Raw genomic sequence first — 10,072 nt, forward strand, 5'->3', positions numbered from 1 at the left:
AGAACTTGAGTAACTTGCACTCATTCCACTTTTACCGTGTTCCTCTATCTCTGGTTTTCTATGTACCGTCAGTCATATAAAAGATGACAATTGGTAGAGTCTTAGTTTTATGTGTCAGGGAGATCAACCAAGGAGGTAAAAAAATGGATAGAAACAATGAATTTATGTGTGTGTGTGTGTGTGTGTGTGTGTGTGTGTGTGTGTGTGTGTGTGTGTGTGTGTGTGTGTGTGTGTGTGTGTGTGTGTGTGTGTGTGTGTGTGTGTGTGTGTGTGTGTGTGTGTTGTGGAGAGAGGACGAACACTCAAATGCATACTCTCTTAACCACTTCAGTACCGTGACGCATTTCCATATTCTTTGTGGTTACTATTTGGTGAGTTTTTTTTACAGCTTCAAAATCTCATGTGGGGGGATTAAAATAGTGAAGGCTTTTGCCAATAATCTCCTGACCTCCATAGACCCTTGCTAATGTCAATAAAATGGTCTAATGGTACACAAATCTCAAGGTAAAATATGAGTCCCAGTACTAAAGGGGTAAAAAATGACACGGTGTAAGAAAACCGAGAAAAAAAAGACAAATTATCTAATCAGAAAACTTATGATTAGAGATAAACGCTATTCAAAACACAAGAGAGAGAGAGAGAGAGAGAGAGAGAGAGAGAGAGAGAGAGAGAGAGAGAGAGAGAGAGAGAGAGAGAGAGAGAGAGAGAATTAGTGGGTATGTAATTAGCGCTGTAATGCAGACCAGGTATGCTGAGAGTAAATGTTACCTGACCTGTCCTCCCCAACACCTGTCTTCGCCTTCATTACCTCCTGAGTACCGTGATGGGAGAGGCCACAGGGAAGGCGAAAGGTGAGGAATGGAGGGAGGGGAAGGAGGGAGAGGCTGTTGGAAGGAAGGGACGGAGGGAGAAAGGGAGAGATGGAGGGAAGGTTAGGATGATGATTGGGAGAGAGAGAGAGAGGAGAGAGAGAGAGAGAGAGAGAGAGAGAGAGAGAGAGAGAGAGAGAGAGAGAGAGAGAGAGAGAGAGAGAGAGAGAGAGAATGCTCGAGACACTTTATGGTTATAGTGATGCTGGCGGCGGTGGCATTAGCGACACAGCTACTGACCGTCGACTGAGAGAGAGAGAGAGAGAGAGAGAGAGAGAGAGAGAGAGAGAGAGAGAGAGAGAGAGAGAGAGAGAGAGAGAGAGAGAGAGAGAGAGAGAGAGAGAGAGAGAGAGAAGTACAGAATGAAAGACAAACACAAAGAGACAGAGATGAAGTAATGGAAATACATTGAACAAGACGAGACGTTCACGAAAAAAATAAATAAACGAACACAAGCAAAGAAGAAACGAAAACAAAATTCAAACACGCAAATGCGAGAATGGACAACAACGAAAAGAAACAACAACTAATAAATACAAACAACAAGCAACGAACCTTAACGAACGAACAGACACACTCACACACACACACACACACACACACACACACACACATAAAGACAATGACGCTGCAAAAGAATTATAAGAAAAAAAGAAGCAGAAACAAGAATAATTAATCACTCTACCACACCTTAAACTTAACAGCGCCAAAATACTTCACATCTTATTACCGGTCCTTAATTTGTGAGAGGTCTCGGCTACCGCGGCTCCAGCAGAGGGCGGCAGGTTAATGAAAAGTAAATGGGCAAAGAGCGGCGGGATTATAGTGTAATGGGCAGCGGGAAGGAGGACCGGGGAGGGGGTACAGGCGATAGAAGCAGAGAAGGGGTGGAGTTAATATTACTCCACTGTACCTAACTGTATCATTAGTTTGCCTCTGTAACCTGAGACTCATTCCCGACGTATTGCTGTGTGTGTGTGTGTGTGTGTGTGTGTGTGTGTGTGTGTGTGTGTGTGTGTGTGTGTGTGTGTGTGTGTGTGTGTGTGTATACGTATAAGTCTATGAGGTATTCATCTGGAAGAGTTATCTAGATGCAGTCTCAATCAATATCCTTCAATCTTAACTCGGCTGACAACCAGACTGACAGATTCAAAAGATCAAATGACTGTGGGATTGAGTTTGGTTACGGGTCATTCAATTTCTATCTACGAATGTCCCTTAACAATATATATTCCAATTTTCTACTGCTGTTCATTCGGTGAGGGCAGCAGTTACCCGTTTTATTTAGCACCTATGTCCCTGTGTTTCTTGTGCTGTCTCATTCTATATAAGGCAACAGCTCCGTATAAGATTACAGTGACATATTTCATGAACATTATAAAGGAGTTTAGCAGGAACGAAGAGTACCACCCCTATATATTACTTATTCTATTACGGCTATATAGATTTTCTCGCCCGAAGACACGGTGTATGTAGTAATGAAACGACATGACCGGAGTGACTACATAGGGTGCAGGTAGGGTGTAGAAGCCCCGAGGGGTGAGAAAAAGGGGTTTGTAAGACAGAAAATAAAGTGGGAGTGGACAAGGTGACCTCAGAGTTGAAATTTATAGCTTTCCCAAGATTTATACTCCTATTTATACCGTACATGAAGGGTCTCCCGCGGCTCAGTCCTCGCTGGGTCACCTTTGTAATATACATATAGTATTTTTACAAACGCGTCGCGGTCATTATAGAAAAGGATGACTAATGAGAGACGGAGACGCAATAACAACGACCACGACAACTATTTCGAGATAACTGCTGCTTCACTACATACAGCCAGACCGACCTCGAGTGTTTGTTTTCACTGCGACCTAAGATTAATAATATGGCGTCCTTCTGTGAGACGTCTTAAGAAAAGTAGGACATGGTGTTAATTGCTTGTGAAGGGGAGAATATAAAAGACAGGTTGTTTATAATTATGATAGATGATGATGATCACACACACACACACACACACACACACACACACACACACACACACACACACACACACACACACACACACACACACACACACACACACACACACATACAGCTGACAACACGAAGCATACAGCAACAACCACACAAAGGGCACAAGGAACTTAAGCCAAGAATAGCCCACACACACACACACACACACACACACACACACACACACACACACACACACACACACACCTCCGCCGCGCACTACCCTCTGTACCTTCAGGTGTAGTGGCTCTCCAGGACCCTTCAGAGGCGTCAGAACAGAACATTCGAGCCCACCTGCGAAAAATATGAAGTGGTTCTGACAACATACTCATGCACTCGCTTGCTCACTCATTTACTCAACTCTCTCTCTCTCTCTCTCTCTCTCTCTCTCTCTCTCTCTCTCTCTCTCTCTCTCTCTCTCTCTCTCTCTACTTAATGCAAATAAAGGATACACAGAGGAATTTCACAGTTAATGAAAAAAAAGTAATGGAAAACCTAGGTGATTATTTGGCAAGATTTCAATATTTACCTATCTTTTTTCGTTTATGGAAGTTCATATATCATTTTACTTCATTCTCTCTCTCTCTCTCTCTCTCTCTCTCTCTCTCTCTCTCTCTCTCTCTCTCTCTCTCTCTCTCTCTCTCTCTGTGTGTGTGTGTGTGTGTGTGTGTGTGTGTGTGTGTGTCTTTCTATCTTTATGCCTGCTTCCTGCCTTCCTGCTTTCCTACTTGTCTCCCTATCTACCTGTGCCTGTCTATAAGTCTGTCTGTCTGCCGTCCGCCTTCTTGCCTGTATTCCTTTCCGCCTACCTCTATAAGCACTGTATTAATGACAAACCCCTTTTTACCTTCCTTATCGCCAGCTCCCTTTCTCCTTCCTTCATTAAGCATCATCAACTGCTCCTCTTCATGCGACTTCTCAATTAGCGAGGGAAATAAAACAGTATGTAGCCTAGGTAACACTCAGAGTCCTAGTGAGGATGATGGGCTGACGGGTGGAGGAATGGATGGCGGGCTGGGTGGTGCCGCGAGGGATGGTAGTTGTACGAGGGAGGGCGTCACGAGGGTTATCTAGTCCGGAGTCATGCTATTTACTAACTCACCTGTCCATGTCCCCCCTTATGAAGTTCCTCCCCTCCACCTTTACTAGAGTCACACACTCACTCGGTCTCGGTGTCTGTTTGTCTCTGCCTCTCTCTCTCTCTCTCTCTCTCTCTCTCTCTCTCTCTCTCTCTCTCTCTCTCTCTCTCTCTCTCTCTCTCTCTCTCTCACACACACACACACACACACACACACACACACACACACACACACACACACACACACACACACACACACACACACACACACACACACACACACACACACACACACACACACACACACACACACACACACACCACTACATAAATAAATAAATCGCATACACAAACAATATTCTTTAAACAAAGCACAACACAACACAACACAACACAACACAAAACAAGTCTGCATCTCGCATGACTAGATGAAAAATAAGATACAAATTCAATAATATAAAAACACACTTCGTGTTTTGATGCCCTGACAGGGATTAAAAAAACCTTCACACTACTTGCATACACACACTCAGCATTCAGCACAAGGTTAGCCAGCACATTGTAACTTGACTTAAGTGGAAGCTAATGGACCACCACCAGGCAGGCAAAGCAGGCAAGGCAATGCAAGGCGAGACGAGGCAAGGAGTGCAGTTCATGTATCAAGAAAGAAAACGTGGGAAACAAGACTCAAACACGCGCGCTCTCCTTGCAGTCATCGATGAGGCTGGAAACCCAAGGGCAGCCAAGCGAGGACTCAGAACAATACAAATGATACGTCTGCCCAAACACACGGGGTCGTCTCCTGTTCCTCATCCAGCTCTCTATGTTTTTTTTTTCCATCTTCTTCGTTTTCTTCCTGTTTCATTTTTCTTTCTTTTCCTTCTTCTCCTCATCCTTCACTTTTTCCTTTTACTCTTCCTCATTGTCATTTTTGTATATATATCTTCCGGTCTCTTTTCCTTTTTTTCTCATCTTTTTTCATTTCTATTTCTTTTTCATTCTCATCTTTCTTCTCTTCTTCTCCTCTTCCTCCTCTACCGACTTCTCCAAATTATGACGTTTGTTTTCCTTTTGTGCTCATGTCTGTGTCACCTCTTCTTCCTCCTTATTTTCATTTTTCACCTCATTCTTTTACTTTGTATTTTCCTCTTTCGCGGTCTCTTACCAAGAAATCCTCGGTAGTATAGTGGTTAGTATCCCCGCCTGTCACGCGGGAGACCGGGGTTCGATTCCCCGCCGGGGAGGGTAATTTTTTCCATCTACAAGGTCAGGTCACCTCTTGAAGACCGAAAGTTCTGTTGTGGCCTCTGCATCTATATAACTCCTTTTCAAGTTTTCTCCTTTTCCTCACACTTTTACAAGTATCCGCTCTTTATTTTTCTCTCCTTACTAAATTGAGTAAGTCATTTAACAGATAAGGAAGACCCAGAAATGAGTACTTAGCCTACATTATTCTACAGAACCCTTTCTTTATGTACTACTACTCCTCCTACTCCTCCTCTCTTTCCCTTCTTTGCTACCTCGTACAACTATAAACAATTATACTAGTATGTCAGTCTAATGCAATAAAACTAGTTGTGATCTCGTTGAATGTTTCCTTTTGTGTCTCACAACTCAAGGGGTTAGTCACAGCCTACCCTCTAAAGACAGCTCTCCTTCACACAAAACTACATGCACTTACCACACATACACCCTTCACTCCAAATCAAAATTTAAAAGAAAAATGGGACCCGAAATAGACAACGCCTCGGAGTCCCCCTCTGGGGAAGGGACCAAAAATGTCCCCAGGTCGGACACCTCTCCTGTTAAAGACCAGAAATGCCTTGACACCTCCCTCAACTTTTTCTACATTAACTTCTGCAACATTCGCGGTCTTAGATCTAATTTTCAATCTGTGGAACACCACCTCTCCTCTACTAAACCTCATCTTCTTTTCCTCACCGAAACACAGCTGTCTGAGGCAACTGACAGTAGCCCTTCTCTGTTCCCTCCTACTTTCTCTATTCTCATTTTCATTCCAAAGCTGGATGTTGCGTCTATGTACGCAACGACTTAACTTGCTCTCGTGCCCACGCTCTTGAGTCTTCCGAATTTTCCACCATCTGGCTACGACTTAACAGTCACTCTCAAACTAAATTCATCTGTGCTGTTTATCTCTCCCTAACTCTTCTGACTATAGTAATTTCTTCGACTACTTAACTTCTAAAGTGGAGCACATTCTGTCCCTCTACCCTTTCGCTGAGATTTCCATTCTTGGAGATTTCAATGTTCACCACCAGCTTTGGCTTTCCTCTCCTTCACTGACCACCCTGGTGAACTAGCCTTCAACTTTGCTATCCTCCATGACCTAGAGCAACTGGTGCAACACCCTACTCGTATTCCTGACCGTCTTGGAGACACGCCCAACATTCTTGATCTCTTCCTCACCTCTAACCCTTCTGCTTATGCTGTCACCCTTTCATCTCCGTTGGGCTCCTCCGATCACAATCTCATTTCTGTATCTTGTCCTATTTTTCCAATCCTCCGCAGGATCCCCAAAGCGAAGGTGCCTCTGGCGTTTTGCCTCTGCCAGTTGGGGGACCTGAGGAGGTATTATGCTGATTTTCCTGGAATGATTATTGCTTCCGTGTCAGAGACCCATCTCTTTGTGCTGAACGCATAACAGAGGTGTTAGTATCTGGCATGGAGGCGTACATTCCTCATTCTTTTCTCAACCTAAACCTTCTAAACCTTGGTTTAACTCAGCCTGTTCTCGTGCTATACATGATAGAGAGGTTGCCCACAAAAGGTACTTGAGCCTTCCATCTCCTGAATCTCATGCACTTTATATCTCTGCCCGGAATCATGCCAAGTCTGTTCTTCAACTTGCCAAACACTCTTTCATAAATAGGAAATGTCAAAATCTTTCAAACTCAAACTCTCCTCGTGACTTCTGGCATCTAGCCAAAAACATCTCAAATAACTTCACTTCTTCATCTTTCCTCCTTTATTTCATCCTGATGGCACCACTGCCATCTCTTCTGTCTCTAAAGCTGAACTCTTTTCTCAAACCTTTGCTCACAACTCCACCTTGGACGATTCTGGGCTTGTCCTCCCTCTCCTCCTCCCTCTGACTATTTCATGTCTACAATCAAAATTCTTCGTAATGATGTTTTCCATGCCCTTGCTGGCCTAAACCCTCGGAAGGCTTATGGACCTGATGGGGTCCCTCCTATTGTTCTCAAAAACTGTGCTTCTGTGCTTGCACCTTGCCTGGCCAAACTCTTCCAACTTTGTCTATCGACTTCTACCTTTCCTTCCTGCTGGAAGTTCGCCTACATTCAGCCTGTTCCTAAAAGGGTGACCGTTCTAACCCCTCAAACTACCGTCCTATAGCTTTAATCTCTTGCTTGTCTAAAGTTTTGAATCTATCCTGAATAGGAAGATTCTCAAACATCTGTCACTTCACAATCTTCTGTCTGATCGCCAGTATGGCTTCCGTCAAGGTCGCTCTACTGGTGATCTTCTGGCTTTCCTTACTGAGTCTTGGTCATCCTCTTTTAGAGATTTCGGTGAAACTTTTGCTGTTGCGTTAGACATATCAAAAGCTTTTGATAGAGTCTGGCATAAAGCTTTGATTTCAAAACTGCCCTCTTACGGCTTCTATCCTTCTCTCTGCAACTTTATCTCAAGTTTCCTTTCCGACCGCTCTATTGCTGCTGTGGTAGACGGCTACTGTTCTTCTCCTAAACCTATTAATAGTGGTGTTCCTCAGGGTTCTGTCCTGTCACCCACTCTCTTTCTATTATTCATTAATGACCTTAACCAAACTTCTTGCCCTATCCACTTCTACGCTGATGATACCACCCTACATCTTTCCACGTTCTTTCAGAGACGTCCAACCCTTCAGGAAATCAACAGATCACGCCACGGAACGCCTGACTTCCGATCTTTCTAAGATTTTCGATTAGGGCAGAGAAAATCTAGTAGTTTTCAATACCTCAAAAACTCAATTCCTCCATCTATCAACTCGACACAACCTTCCAGACAACTATCCCCTCTTCTTCAATGACACTCAACTGTCTCCCTCTTCCACAATGAATATCCTCGGTCTGTCCTTTGCTCATAATCTTAACTGGAAACTTCACATCTCATCTCTTGCTAAAACAGTTTCTATGAAATTAGGTGTTCTGAGGCGTCTCCGACAGTTTTTCTCGCCCTCCAACTGCTTACTCTGTATAAGGGCCTTATCCGTCCCTGTATGAAGTACTCTTCGCATGTTTGGGGGAGTTCCGGTCACACAGCTTTGCTTGATAGGGTGGAATCGAAAGCTCTTCGTCTCATCAACTCCCTCCTCTGACTAACTGTCTTCAGTCTCTTTCTCACCGCCGAAATGTTGCATCCCTTTCTATATTTTATCGCTATTTTCATGGTAACTGTTCTACTGATCTTGCTAACTGCATGCCTCCCTCCTCCTGCGGCCACGCTGCACAAGGCTTTCTTCTTCCTCTCATCCCTATTCTGTCCAACTCTCTAATGCAAGAGTTAACCAGTACGCTCAATCATTCATCCCTTTCACTGGTAAACTCTGGAACTCCCTCCTTGCATCTGTATTTCCGAATTCTTACAACTTGTCTTCTTTTAAGAGGGAGGTATCGAGGCATTTGCTCCCCTAATTCTGGCTGACGGTTTTGGCACTTTTTGAACTCTTTGGAGAGCCAGCGCTCAAGTGAGCCTTTTTCTAACTTTTTTTTTTTTTTTTTTGCCCTTGGCTGGCCCTCTTCCCTACGTAAAAAAAAAAAAAAAAAAAAACAATATATCCTATTAAAACTACAAATCATATTACCGCTTTAGTATACAAAGCTACTTATTAGATCACTCCGACGGTTTATCTCGGAGTCCCTCAATCATTATGGAGGTACGAGACAGCCGGTGGGTTCCAGATTATGGGGAAGAATAGGTAGGATAACAACAGTACGCGGATGATTGAACAGCGCATTCCGGCATTTATTTCAGCGGAACACGGTAAAGCAAAGTATAGGGAAGCATTGAGGAACAGACAAGTAGCATATGACGTGCCGGGTGGGCTGTACAATATTCATTAGAGTGAGTTTGTGAAAGGCAGTTAATGTAGAGGCCCACGGAGCTGAGAAGGTGTAATCAGTACGCACCTGTCCCCATCACCCAACCTAACCTGATAATCACAGTATCCCGCGCTGCCTCTCTATCCTGATAAAAAAAAATGCGGTAAAAAAGTGTGCAGTATCCCCTAAAGGAGGCCTCTGGTTCCACTTAAAACAATCCAACCCCCTATAATTCCAGTGTCTATGTGTCCATGGTATTATTTATTATCTGTGCGATCTAAGTTTACTGAGGATGTAGTGGACTTGTTCCTTGCTTAAGTGAAAAGGGACAAATGGATATATATGTGATTTAGAGACAGGATTTACATGGTCTTTACCCACAGACCCTGCAATACGCACCTAACGCATGACGTGTTTACGGTTTCTTTACATTGGATTCGTGTTACCTCAGCTAATTCTTCCCTACGCTTTACAACTCTCTTTTACAAACTTCTTTTTTTTTCTCTTTTCCGTATAACAGTTACCTACTTCTTTTCTCACATGTTCCTTACCTGTTGACAAGGTTTCCATTTTCATGTTTTCTTCGCTGCTTACAAGACTTTTATAATTTACACGCTCGCTCTAGAGTTAACAAGATTCTTCTGCCATGTAAAGATTTCTATATTGTATACATATGATTATAAGTCTGTTTACATATTAATTCTAGTAATTACAATATTTGTCTCATTTACAAGTCCCTTCCATCGACTGTGTTGAAAATATCCGATACCATTTACAAGCTCCCTGTGCTGTTTAAAAGTATACTGTATCATTTGCAATTCCACTCTATCGGTTTACAACACCCTTTGAATTTAACAAGTCCCCTTTACCCTTCACTTGTCCCCATTACCTCCCACAGGTCTCCTAAACCACTCGCAAGTCCCCTATACCGCTCATAAGTCCCCTATACAGTTCACAAGTCCTCTAAACCGTTCATAAGTCCCCTATACCGTTCATAAGTCTCCTATACCGTTCACAAGTCCCCTCTACCTCCCACAAGTGCCCTGTACCGCTGACGAATCCGC

General features: G+C 43.5%; 1 non-coding gene across 1 annotated transcript; it reads left to right on the forward strand.

Annotated features, from left to right (window-relative positions):
• The first annotated feature begins 5,117 nt into the window (after positions 1 to 5,117).
• Trnad-guc lies at positions 5,118 to 5,189 on the forward strand. The gene has a single exon. It is a non-coding gene; the product is annotated as a tRNA-Asp (tRNA).
• The last annotated feature ends 4,883 nt before the right edge of the window (positions 5,190 to 10,072 follow it).

This window comes from Portunus trituberculatus, chromosome 17, assembly GCF_017591435.1.
Source record: "Portunus trituberculatus isolate SZX2019 chromosome 17, ASM1759143v1, whole genome shotgun sequence".
Lineage (NCBI taxonomy): Eukaryota > Metazoa > Arthropoda > Malacostraca > Decapoda > Portunidae > Portunus > Portunus trituberculatus.